This window comes from Acomys russatus, chromosome 15 (genome assembly GCF_903995435.1).
Source record: "Acomys russatus chromosome 15, mAcoRus1.1, whole genome shotgun sequence".
Lineage (NCBI taxonomy): Eukaryota > Metazoa > Chordata > Mammalia > Rodentia > Muridae > Acomys > Acomys russatus.
The window spans coordinates 46,519,288-46,532,864 of record NC_067151.1 but is presented as its reverse complement, the minus strand read 5'-3'; positions in this window follow the sequence as shown (position 1 = coordinate 46,532,864).

Genomic DNA, 13,577 nt, shown 5'->3' with positions numbered 1-13,577 from the left:
ATCTGGAAATTAATAGAGAGTTTCAGCTTTAAACTTCACATTATAATATTTGCACTTATCTTTGCCAATAATCAAACTCTAGTCAGCCAGACTTTCTTAGAGATAAAGATAAATCTATTTCATCTTAGTCATGAGTCAACTCCTTATCCATTGTGCATATATGGGAAATGGTTAACAGATTCCTGAAGGCCTACGAATAGTAGTTTAGGAGCTGACCAATATCAAATATGAAAAAATTGGAGGGGAAAGGGTTTCCTGGATAACTGTCAATTACTATCCTCCCTAAGCATCACAAGAGCAGAAATGATTACATTAAAACTGTGTAAATTAAGCCATGAGAGCTATCCGGTGCATTGTAGCACATGTATTCATCAGAAAGTTTGCACCATTTTATTTTGTTTATTTACTTATTCATTTTCTAGCCTTCCAAGGTTTCTTTAATGGCTCCCTAAATAAATGCCAACAACGGTTTATTTGCTTCTCTTCTGGAAGTTTCTACCAAAAAATTTCACGGGTATGTTCCTCTGCCAGCCATACATTGTTTATTCTGTGAATTACATAGCCCAACCACTTAGCCAAGGGAGAGAACATGTACACACCTGTATCTTCAGTAACTGAGTCAATATTCAACAAATGGCCACATTATAAGCCAAATTAATTCACTTAAGTAGATAAAGATAAAATAGTGGAAACATAACATATAAAAATCTTTTCTTACTTGAGAATGCAAATAGTAAATATATACTTGCAGTACTTTATAATGAAATTTTAACGTGTTTTTATGCTTTCCTATTATTTAAGTTTGGAGAAAGGTGTTGAAAATGATACCCTATGGCATATACAGGGGGAGGAAATCCCCCTCAGGAACAGTCATAGGGGAAGGGAATAAGGGGAAAATGGGAGGGAGGGAAGAATGGGAGGGTACAAGGGATGGGATAACCATTGAGATGTAACAAGGATAAATTAATAATTTTTTTTAAAAAGCAAAAAAAAAAATGAAAAAGAAAAAAGAAAGGACGGACAATATATAAATAAATATAGAAGATAGAACAAAAAGTAAATTAGTGAATCTACTCCTCAACTTAATTCTTCAATTGTCACTCACAAGTTTATTGTAAATTCACTGGTATAAAATTTTGTATATAGATGCAAAATAAGTTTAATTGTAGATACAATGGTATAGAATTCAAAGGTAAGATTATTCTTCATACATTATATGTATATATATATTTCTATTCTAATATGAGGTACTATATCCATATAACTTAATTATAATGGAAGGCTTACTTTTAATGCTTTGAAATTGCTATTGCAAGCTGTTTAGGATAAATAAGTATACAAGTTAATTGTTAGTTGATCAAATCACGGTCATGTCAATTGCTAGTCTACTTTTATCACAAGAATATACATCTTAGGTGTGGCAGATAGATATGATTTTATAAAGATAAGGTAGGATAGTTAGGAAAATTCTTCAAAAACCCCTGAGACATGCAGAATATGGCATTTAAAATATTTTTATTACTTTAAAGATTCACTGACAATGAGGCAGGTTGATTACAGGCAACACCTAGTCTACTTCAAAGAGAATGATGAGCATCAAAGAACCTCTTTATAGAGATGGCTTCCAATGTGACAAACAAGCCACTAGAGAAAATGTTCTTGTCTCTACCACAGACAGAATTCTGCCTAAAAAATGACAAGCTTGGATGCAGGCAGAGTCAATGGCTAAACTGTGCTAATACAGGGTAAGCAAGTCCTCAATAGTTCCTGCCACACAAATATGTTTGTCACATATATTGGTCCAGAAGGATGAAGAAGATGCTCCAACATTATACAGAGTTTTGTGTGACTATTCAGGTATCAAGTTGTCTCTGTCATCTTCTCATTTGGAAAGCTACTAACCTGCACTTCTAGCGCACTCAGGTAATCAAATTTATTCTTTCTCAAGTCGTTGATAGAGTTGAAGACAAGATAACTTAGTTTTACAATGAAGCTTAGTTGTTTAGAATCAAGATGTTTTTGTGTCTAGATTGACGTTTTAAGTTGATAGTGACAAAATGTGATGGAGATTGAGTTACATTCAGAAATTTAGACGCACCAAGATAGGAAAGACGTTTTCTTCAAGGATGCCAAATACATATAGCCAAAACACTAAGAATGTAACATTTTTATAATTCCTGATTGTATCATGGTTCTTCTTGTTATTGGTAATCTATTGTATATATGTGTAATAATATAAATGTATATGTAAAAAATAAAAATTTAAAAATCAAATCTGAAGGTTATTATTCATCATATCTTGGTAATATTGATTAATATCTAATTTTTTTGAAGAATTTTAATTACTTGCCATTTAGAAGAGTCTCACTAGTCTGATATCAAGCAAAGTAAGACAAATACAAATACTGAACATCATTGTTTGGAATATAATTGGATGCTGTTACCTGAAGCATAGGTCCAGTGATTCTGTTGTGGAAGAATACAATGTAACTCCAATCCTTATGCAAATTGACAGCTGGTAAAAAATGCAACTTTGAAGAAATATTAAAATGAATTATATATTTCTTTGTGTATGAGATAAATATTTAGAAATTTGAAGCACAGAAAACAGTACTAAAATACTGTACCTAATAAGAACTTTTGAATATCAGTTTCTTGAAAAGTATAACATATCAACAACATTTTAAAAACATTGAATGTATTAAATACATAAAGGATTATCAGAGCCTTCTCAGGCACTGATATATGTGAATTCAAAAAAATAGAGGCTCCTAATACTTTAAAAAACTTAGACTGGTGTCTTGAATCAATATGTTCAAGTAGAAACATTTTTACCTTTAAGAAAATAACTTATATTTTACTTTGAAATACTTATAAAATTATTATTGTAGTATATACTATAGTCTTCAATTACATTTCTTATGTGCATAATTTACACTCAGATATAAAATGTGTATATTAGTCCTTTGTCAGATGTAGGGTTGGTGAAGACCTTTTCCCAGTCTGTGGGCTGTTGCTTTGTTCTGTTGACAGTGTCTTTTGCCTTATAGTAGCTTTCAGTCTCAATGAGGCCCCATTTATTAATTGTTGACCTTAGAGTTCAGGAAATTGTCTGCTGTGCCAATGAGTTGCAGGCTCTTCTCCACTTTTTCTTCTAACAGATTTAGTGTCTCTGGCTTTATGTTTAGGTCTTTAATCCACTTGTACTTGAGATTTGTGCATGGTGACAAATGTGGATCTACTTGCATTTTTCTACATGTAGACATCCAGTTATACCAGTACCATTTGTTGAAGATGCTATCCTTTATCCATTTACTAGATTTGGCTTATCCATTAAAATAAAAAATCCATGTGTGTGTGGATTTATTTCTGGCTCATCAATTCGATTCCATTGATTAACCAGCCTATTGATATGCCAGTACCATGCTGTTTTATTTATTATTGCTCTATAGTACAGCTTGAGATAGGTGTGGAGATTCCTCTGGAGGAGCCTTTATTGTACAGAATTGTTTTAGCTCTTCTGGGTATTTTGTTTTTCCATATGAAGTTGAGAATTGATCTGGCTTTGTGGAATGAATTTTTGAATGATTCTTCTATTTAGTTTCTCTTTCTTTCCTTCTTCCTTTCTTTTTTCTTTTTCTTTTTCTTTTTTTTATTTCTTTGTTATTAAGAGTTTAAGAATTATTGGTTTTAGTTCCTTGAAAGTTTTGGACAGTTATACTTGGAAAACATTTGAAACTGTACTAACAATAACCCATGAATGTATTCAGGATTTTCTTTGTTTAAAACTACACCTATACTGTGTATTGTAAAATAGTGGGTTTTCTTCTATCCCTTCAATAATTCTGCTTATTCACAGGGAATATGCATTTACTCTTTTATAAGACATAGATTCCATGATCACTTATTACTCACTTCAAAATGACTTGTAAAATGGGGCAAGTAAAACCATGAAAAATAAAGTCACAGTGAAATTCTGTGATGTAAGCTATGGGTGTTTAATGTTTGCTAAGGCAGCCTTAGTGAGAACATGTGTTGAATATTAATCATAAGCCAGTTTTATATTGAATTTTCTTCTGTGACATCAATTTTTATATAATTACACATTTTATTAGGTCCTTTTCTTGATTTTTTAAAACATTTATTCATTTTTTATATTCACATATATTATCTTATTGAATATGTACTCTGGAAATGTTATTTCACTCTGTTGTTTTTCTGTTAATTCCTTTCACAGTTGCAAATCAGAATTTACGACTGTAATGAAATACAATGAGTCAGTTTTGTATTTTGCTGAAAATGCTTTATATATTGAATCTAGAAATCAGTAACCATGTGTGAGGTTATATTGACATTACCCATGCCATTTTCTAGTATATGTAGAAGCTTTGTTCTTTATATACCAAGAAAAATTATGAGAAATCTTTCACAGGAAATAAAATGTATATTTATCACTTTGTTTTTGTTTTAGTTTGGTTTAGTTTGGATATGAGCATGCAAATATTCCTGGACATCTATTTAAAAGACTGTTCTTTTATATTGAAAAGTCTTTTCACCATTCTCAAATTGTTTTACTATAAACATTTTTATGATTTAAAATATCTGTTTTGATCTATCCCCTCTGTGGTACACTGTTTTCTTTTCAATTGATTCATTTAAAATGATTATTAAAACTCTATAATTAATTTGGATAGCTCTCTATTTAAAGTTTTAAAATATGGGTCTAATTGCATTTTTTTTTTACATGTAGACATCCACTTAGACCAACACTATTTGTTGAAGATGCTATCCTTTATCCTTTGAATAGATTTGGCCTCTTTGTCAAAAATCAAGTGATCATATGTGTGTGGATTCATTTCCAGGTCTTTGATTTGATTCCACTGATCAACCAGCCTATAGCTATGGCACTGTCATGCTGTTATAATTACTGTTGCTTTACAGTACAGCTTGAGATCATGTATGGAGACTCCTCCAGAGAAGCTTTTATGGTAAAAGATTGTTTTTGCTATTCTGGGCTTTTTGTTTTTCAATATGAAATTGAGAATTAAACTTTCAATGTCTTAAAAAAAAGTATAGGTATTTTGATACGGATTGCATTGAATCTGTAAGTTGCTTTTGGCGAGATGGCCATTTTTACTGTTATTGTCCTGATCCATGAGCAAGGAGGATCATTCCATCTTCTCATGTCATCTTCAATATCTTTCTTCAGAGTTTTGAAATTTTTTTCAAACAAGTCCTTCACTTGCTTAGAGTAACTTCTAAATATTTTATAATGCCTGTGCTTAATGTGAAGGGTGTAGTATTCCTAATTTCTTCCTCTGAATAATGGTCATTTGTATATAGGAAGGCTACTGACTTTTTTTGAGTTAATTTTGTATCCAGCCGATTTGCTGAAGATGTTTATCAGCTGTATTTGTCACCATGCACAAAACTCAAGTCCAAGTGGATCAAGGACCTCAACATAAAACCAGAGATACTGAACTGGTTAGAAGAAAAAGTGGGGAAGAGTCTGGAACACATTGGCACAGGAGACAACTTCCTGACCAGAACACAAACAGCCCAGGTCTTAAGGTCAACAATTGATAAGTGGGACCTCATGAGGCTGAGAAGCTTCTGTAAGGGAGGAGACACTGTCTACAGAACAAAGCGACAGCCTACAGACTGGGAAAAGATCTTCACCAACCCTTCATCTGACAAAGGTCTAATATCCAAAATATATAAAGAACTCAAGAAATTAAACATCACCAAACCAAATAACACAATTGAGAAATGGAGCTGAGAACTAAACATAGAATTCTCAACAGAGGAATATCAAATGGCTGAGAAACACTTAAAGAAATGCTCAATGTCCTTAATCATCAGAGAAATGCAAATCAAAACACCTCTGAGATTCCATCTTACACCCATCAGAATGGCTAAGCTCAAAAACTCAAGTGACACCACATGTTGGTGAGGATGTGGAGAGAGAGGAACACTCCTTCATTTCAAACTAGTACAACCACTTTGGAAATCTGTTGGGCACTATCTCAGAAAACTAGGAATTGGGCTTCCTCAAGACCCAGCTATTCTACTCCTTGGAATATACCCAGAAGATGCTACAGCACACAACTAGAAAATTTGCTCAACCATGTTCATAGTGGCCTTATTCATAATAGCCAGAACATTGAAACAACCTAAGTGTCCCACAGTAGAAGAATGGAAAAAGAAACTGTGGTACATTTACACTATGGAATACTTCTCAGCTATAAAAAAAAAAAACCCAGGAATTCCTGAAATTTGTGAACAAATGGATTGAACAATAAATAATTATAATGAGTGAGTTAACCCAGAAGCAAAAAAGACTCAAATGGTATATACATTTACATCTGGACACTAACCCAAGGGGCATGTCCCATGAAAGTCTTCACTTACCAGGAAGGCGGGACAGAGGGGAGGACTTCTTATTGGGACTATAGGTGAAAGAGGAAGGGGAAAATGGGGAAATAGAAGGATTCAGATGGTCCTAGAAACTCACAAAATAGAACATTATGATAGGTGGATGTGGGCCCTGGGGTCCTGCTCAAACTATGGTACCAGCCAAGGACAACACATGCAGTAAACTTTGAACCTCTATACAGATCTAGCCAATGGACAGGACATTCTCCACAGTTGAGTGGAGAGTGGAGACTGACTTTCACACAAACTCTGGTGCCTCATATTGACCCCGTCCCCTGGATGGGGAAGCCTGGCAGCACTCAGAGGAAGGATAGCAGGCTACCAAAAAGAGACTTGATACCCTATGAGCATATACAAGGGGAGGAAGTCCCCCTCAGTCACAGTCATAGGAGACGGGAGTAAGGGGAAAATGGGAGTGATGGGAAATGGGAGGATACAAGGGATGGGATAAAAATAAGATGTAATATGGATCAATTAATAAAAATATTTCTTAAAACATTTTAAAATAATTTAATTTGCTTAATTTACATGACTGTAGTGTATGAACCACATGAGTATATTTAAGAATATTCCAGTGAGTATATTTATGTATATATAAATGAGAATGTGGACTCCAATGTTGATATCAAATGCCTTCTTCCATTTCTTTCCACCTTATAATTGAAGCAGGGTGTTGAGCTATGGGACTTCAGAAATTTTATTGTATTTGTTATCTCACAGTTATGAGTATCTGTCATAATGCTAATATTTCTTATTGGTCCAGGGAAATAATGTTTATAATTTGTCATGCTTTATATCAGCTACTTTTCCCATTGGGTTATTCCTCCTCGTACTCAATTGAATTCTCTTAGTATTTAATAATTTTTGTGAGCATATACTATATGTATAGTTCAAGAGATACTGCATCTCTAAGACTTGCTCCCATCATCTGATGCCATTTATATATGAAACTTATATTTTTCTTTTTATTGATATTAGTTTCTTTACATAATGTAATATAAATACAGTTCTCACACTCATTAAGCCGTTAAAAACACTAAGCTTGAGAACATAATGTATGTTCAAAGGACCCATAGGGTAAAAAAGAGAAGAAAAAATAAACTAAAAAGTAATAGAAAGTTAATAAAAGAAAAAAATTCCTGACAGCATTATGAGAAAAGAAATTTCTTAAGATTCCTTTGAGTTATTTTTCTCTTAGACACATACTGCTGGGCATGCAGCCTGTCCTTAAAAGTGGTTTGTTTCCCTGGTGAGATTCTCTTGAAGAAAGTTATTTTTAATTCTCAAGTTAATATCAGTTGGATATTGCTCCTTAGTTACAAATAGGGGTATATTTCTACGTCTTTCAGCTGTCAAACCCCACATGGTGCAGACCACTGAAGAACCTCTACTATATATACCTCAGTATCAAGGAGGAGTTCATATGTTGGTTGATCCTATTGATTAAGACAGTCTGATTTACTTGATGTATTTCATCTCTTCTGGCTCTTATACTCTTTCTCTCCCGCCCCCCCCCCCCCCACTTTCATAGAGTTCTTTGAGCTCCAAGAGAGGAATTTAATGAAGACACCTGATTTCGGGTTGAGTATTCTAAGGTTTATTTGTCTATTGTCCACATTATAAATAAATATATGTTTTCACAAGGCTATCCCCTCCTGTTCTCAATGACACACTTTACACAATGTATCCCCTCTTTCTAACTCTACCTAAATTTCAGCTTTCTACCCCCCCTCCTTTTGGATTTGGACCATTTTGTCCAATCTTTATAGGTTAAATTTCCTAAGGAGAGGGATGTAAGCATAGTTCCTTATGGACATATTATTTTGGAACATTTATAGTGGAAATAATTTTACTTTATAGCAGGCGAATGTGTTCTAGACATTAAATTAAAAGGTTTTGTTGCTGCAAAAGTACAAGGAGTACATTATTAAGCTATAAATCTCAGAATTAATAAACAAGATAATGTTTACTGCTAATGGTCAATTAGTATATTATTTTCCTCAGTCATTTCAGTGGCTAAAACAAATGTAATGTACTTATTTCCTCTTATTCTTGTAAAAGAATAATAATCTCTAAAGATGGAAAGTATTAAAATCACAAAAAAAATCTGGTATGTATATGCATCCTGGAGTTCACAGCATTTTAGTTAAGAATTAATAACTAAAACAGATCATGTTGTTTTGAGATACAATGTTCTCCCTATTACACTGAAGTAAAGACAATACAAGATGGCAATGTCAACACATGAAACTTATGCTCCAGATAGGGTTGGAGTTTAACAGCTTAAAGAGGAATTGTATTTTTGTAGACTTATTTTTTAAATCTCTGGTAAGGAACTTTAATAAACCTTGAGAACTAAAGACAGATACTGTGTTTTTATTTTAAATACCTTAATAATAATAATAAAATGCCAGTATAATTACACATCTATAACAATACTTCTAGCAAGTTTACTGTTGTAATTCATAGTTTTGATGGCATGTTAAAACTTGTTCATATCTCTAGTAAACATAGTGGCCGTATACTGCCAAAAGTGCTACATAAAATACAAGTGAGGTGCTTTCATTTCTCACACATCTTGAGTGGCTCACTCTTTAGGACCAGAAAGAGGAACATTTGTTAGGATGGGAAACTGAGAGGATGAGGGTGGTGGCCTTCAGCTTTGCTCTCCGAATACTTAGCCACTCTTATTAAACATAATAAGTTAACTTTCAGAAAGAATACAACTTATCTCATTAAGTTTTAGAGGGGGAAGTTGCTCATATTAAAGAATTCACAATATGTAAAAGCAACCTTTATTTACCAGATTGTGATTGTTATCTCAGAGGCTTATTGCCTCCTTCTGCCAATTTAGGCCTAGTTTTGGAAGATTCTAGCACTGAACAGTCTAATCTAGGCCTAGAATCCTTTTAGCTTCCTAGACTTACTGCTGAATATGCTTACCCTTTCTAGTTCTTTCCAAACCCTTGCTGGCTGGTTAAACTCAGCTGTTGTGCTTCAAACTTTTCTCCAATTGACTGATTCTAAATGGCTTCCCTCAGCTTCTGACTGAATTGCTATACTTTGCCTCATACTAACTTTTGAAATGTATTCCATCTGGCTCTTCCTCATTCTCTGGCTCATTCTGTTGTTACCTGTATGTAGCTTGTTCTCTCTTTAACCTGTCTCTATACACAACCTCCTCTCTCTCTCTCTCTCTCTCTCTCTCTCTCTCTCTCTCTCTCTCTCTCTCTCTCTCTCTGTTTCCCTCCCTCCCCCCTCATTTTTCTCTCTTCACTTTTCTCTCAAGTAGCTCCTCTTTTCTCTCTTGTTCTCACGAGAGTTGGGCATATCTATCTCCAACTCATTATGTCAAAATTTTTTTCTAGGATTTGTCACTTTGCCTGCTTCTCAATTAGATATAACATTCAAATATGGATATTTTCTTTTACAAACTAACTTAACTTTAATTTTTTTGTAACCAAAGAAATGGTTTTATGAATCTCAGTATATATTATTAATATACCCTAGTTACAACTTTTAAAATTTGAAGATGTGGATTTTTTTAGAATGCTTTATATTTTAAATTATGTTGTGTGAAAGGAGGTCACAGGACAACTTGGAGGAGTTAGTTCTCTCTTTCTACCAAGTGAGTTCCCTAACATTAACCCAGGTGCTGGGCGTGGCTGAACATGTCTTCACCTGCTGAGCCACCTCACCAGTCCCCAAGATGTAATTATCAGCATCTGGTCAGTAGACTTGGGTTAAAAATTGCTCAACACCCAGAGGTGGTGGCACAAACCTTTAATCCTATCACTCTGGAAGCAAAGGCAATGGGGAATTCTTAAGTTCTAGGAGAGCCCAGTCTCCAAAAAGAAAAATTGTCTTAAAAAACAAAACAAAACAAAACAAAACCAAAAAACAAACAAACAAACAAACAAAAAACAAAAAACAAACAAACAAAAAAAAAAAGGAAGTGCCAAACTTGCAATACATCTGATAATGAATGAAAGATGTAAAACACATAAACACACATCACCAGGACTGGGATAGCTCAGTGTACAGCATGAACTTAATCTGTGTGAGAAGCTCTGGGGCCATAAAGAAATGTACAACAAAAGACGACTGTTTGATTCCCCTGCTTTTATTGACTAGCCACAGGCAAACTAATACAGTCTTGTTTTCCTAATATTTTAGTTTTAAAGGTAATGGCCAGAACTTTGACAGGCCTAACCTATGTGCCTATCCAGGTTCCTTTCGCTAGAACTATTTACAGGGTCCCAGCAGTATAATGGCATATGACTGCATATAAGCTCTGGCATCAATACACCCTTTAGCCTTCTATTGCAATTGCTGACAGGCATATACACAATAAAATCTGTAAGCCTCTGTACCTATTTCATGCACTGATACTAATAAATAATGGTATTAGTTAAGACAGAATGGGGTATGACTTTCACACGTACTCTGGTGCCTCATATTTGACCATGTCCCCTGAAAGGGGAGACCTGGTGGCACTCAGAGGAAGGATAGCAGGCTACCAAGATGAGACCTGATACCCTATTAGCATATACAGGGGGAGGAAGTCCCCCTCAGGCACAGTCATAGGGGAGGTGAGTAAGGGAAAAATGGGAAGGAGGGAAGAATGGGAGGATACAAGGGATGGGATAACCATTGAGTGTAACAAGAATAAATAAATTAAAAAAAAAAAAAAAAAAGACAACCTAGGTCAAAGGTCCTCAAGGACTACATAAGGAGACTTTCAAACAAAACCAAACAAAATCCAATAGGACTTGAGCATAGTGCTTGCCTCTTATGTATAAGATTTTAAATATAGGATTCAATGTATACAACATAACAAAATGCCCACCGATAATAAACCGTACCACAGAAACATTTCACGAGCCATTTGGGAAGTGCAGACAAGAGGATCATTCAGTCATCCTTTGGTACACCCCTGAGTTTGAGGCTGCTCTGGGCTGGGCTGTGAGACCACTTCCCAGAAATAAAGCATTCCCCCCCCCCAAAAAAAAAGTCAAAATTGAGAGGTAGCCAGGCATAGTGACAAATGCCTTTAATCCCAGTACTTGGAGGCAGAGACATGCAGATCTTTGAGTTTGAGGTCAGCTTGATCTACAAAGAGAGTTCCAGAACAGCCAGTATTACACAGAGAAACCATGTCTTAAAAAAAATTATTAAACTTATTACAATATTGATAATTTACTAGATATTAATTTACTAAATGCTCTTGTTAGTGAAAACAGATTTAAATAATATATTTCAGATAATACTTATGAGTGTTGTGGATCTTCAAATTTTAGAATCCTTGTAATGTCTATCTTAAAATAAAATCATTGGATTTTTTTTATTAGAAAAAAGAAAGGAAGGAAGGACCTCAGAAAGAAATTTAAGAGGCAGATTGTTCTCTGTGTGAGTTTAAGGCCAGACTATTCTACATAGCAAGTTCCAGGCAAGCCAGTGTAACATGTAAGACCTTGTCTCAAAACAAAGGAACAAACAAACTAAAAAACACATCAAGTAAAGAAAACCCCAAACATGTATATTTCAGGTCCAATAAAAATAGAAAAATATTAGGTTAGGCACATTGGCACATGATTATAGCCACAACCTTGGGAGACCATTTGGGAGGATTGCTTTTTAAATATTAAGTACATGAGCATTTTATCTGCACGGTATGTCTTTCCATGCAAGGATTAAAAGTATGTACTAAGGACATGTCTCGATTCGAGAGGATCACACAGACCAAGGTCTTTGTATGTGATCCCTTGCCAAATAAGCCATGTTGCTGGATTAGAATTCTCCCACAACAATATTTAGATAAAATAATAATAATAATAAAATAATAATAATAATAAAATAATAATAATAATTATTATTATTATTATTATTTGTTTTCTGGAGCAACAACTACCTTATATGACAGAATTCAGCACATATTAAACTTTTTTTTAACCAACTGCTCTCAGGACATTAGCTTCACATTTCTTTTCGTTTGTCTTTTGATAAGAGTTGTATTTTAAGTAATTTACATATGATGTCAAGATAAAAAGTTTTGGACTAGTTTTAGTAATATTATACAATGCTTTCATTGTCGCCCTTCAGTAATGCTGCTGTTAAAATAGACAAGTTGAAAAAATGATTCCACTGAAATAGTGAGTTAATGTATATTAAATTGCTAAATTAATGTTGCTTCTTTATCATAAACTTATTTTAATAAATTCTATTATTGACTTAACTATAGTTATTTTGTTTAATTGGGAGCAATGTATCCCCTCAAAATAGTATTCTTTTAAGTTTTTGAACAGTTTGCTCTTTAGCCCAGGATGACTTGGAACGCATTTTGCAGTCCTAAATGACAATGAAGTCGCAGTTGCTCTACTTGTTCAACTGTCCCCGTACTGAGAAGACAGGCATAAGCCATCAGACATGGCTCAGAATGACAAGGAAACCTTCCCTAGAATGCTGAAGCAAATTTTCACCAAGGATCAGTTTTAAATTCATATACATGCTAGCAATTTTATACAGATTGAACTTGGTACATATCCTGATAATTTCATGTTTTCTCCTTGCTTTTATTTACACTAGCATTTTACATAAATTGTTTAAACATGCACCCTGTCTGTGTGTCTGTACAGCTAAAATTGTGAAAGAGAGAAGAGTGTGTGTGTGTATATAATGTTCAGTACGAAGGAGAGAGTTCTTATTGAAGTAGTATCAGATAATAAAACATACACCAGAACTTACAGTGGTTTTAAACACACGCATACAAACTTTGAAAGTAGAGATATTTTTGCAACATGAAAAAAGATGTGCATGCATAATCTAACCTTTGCAGATATTAGCGTTATTAGTTGAAGGAAGTGGGGGGAAAAAAAGAGTTACAGGTTTCTCTAAGAGTGCATTTCCTCATAAACTGGCCACATGCCAATAAAGACCACATATCTACATATATTTGGGCATCAATAATTGGTCTTGAAAGTGTTAGTTTATTTTTAAGAAATCAAAACAGGACACAAATAACGGACATAAAGAAGAGGGTGATTGGAAAGGCGTGGAAGGATGGAGGTGAATATGATCAAAACCCATGGTTTGAAATTCCCAGAGTGATCGAATTTTAAAAAACCTCAGCTTTTTAAATGCTA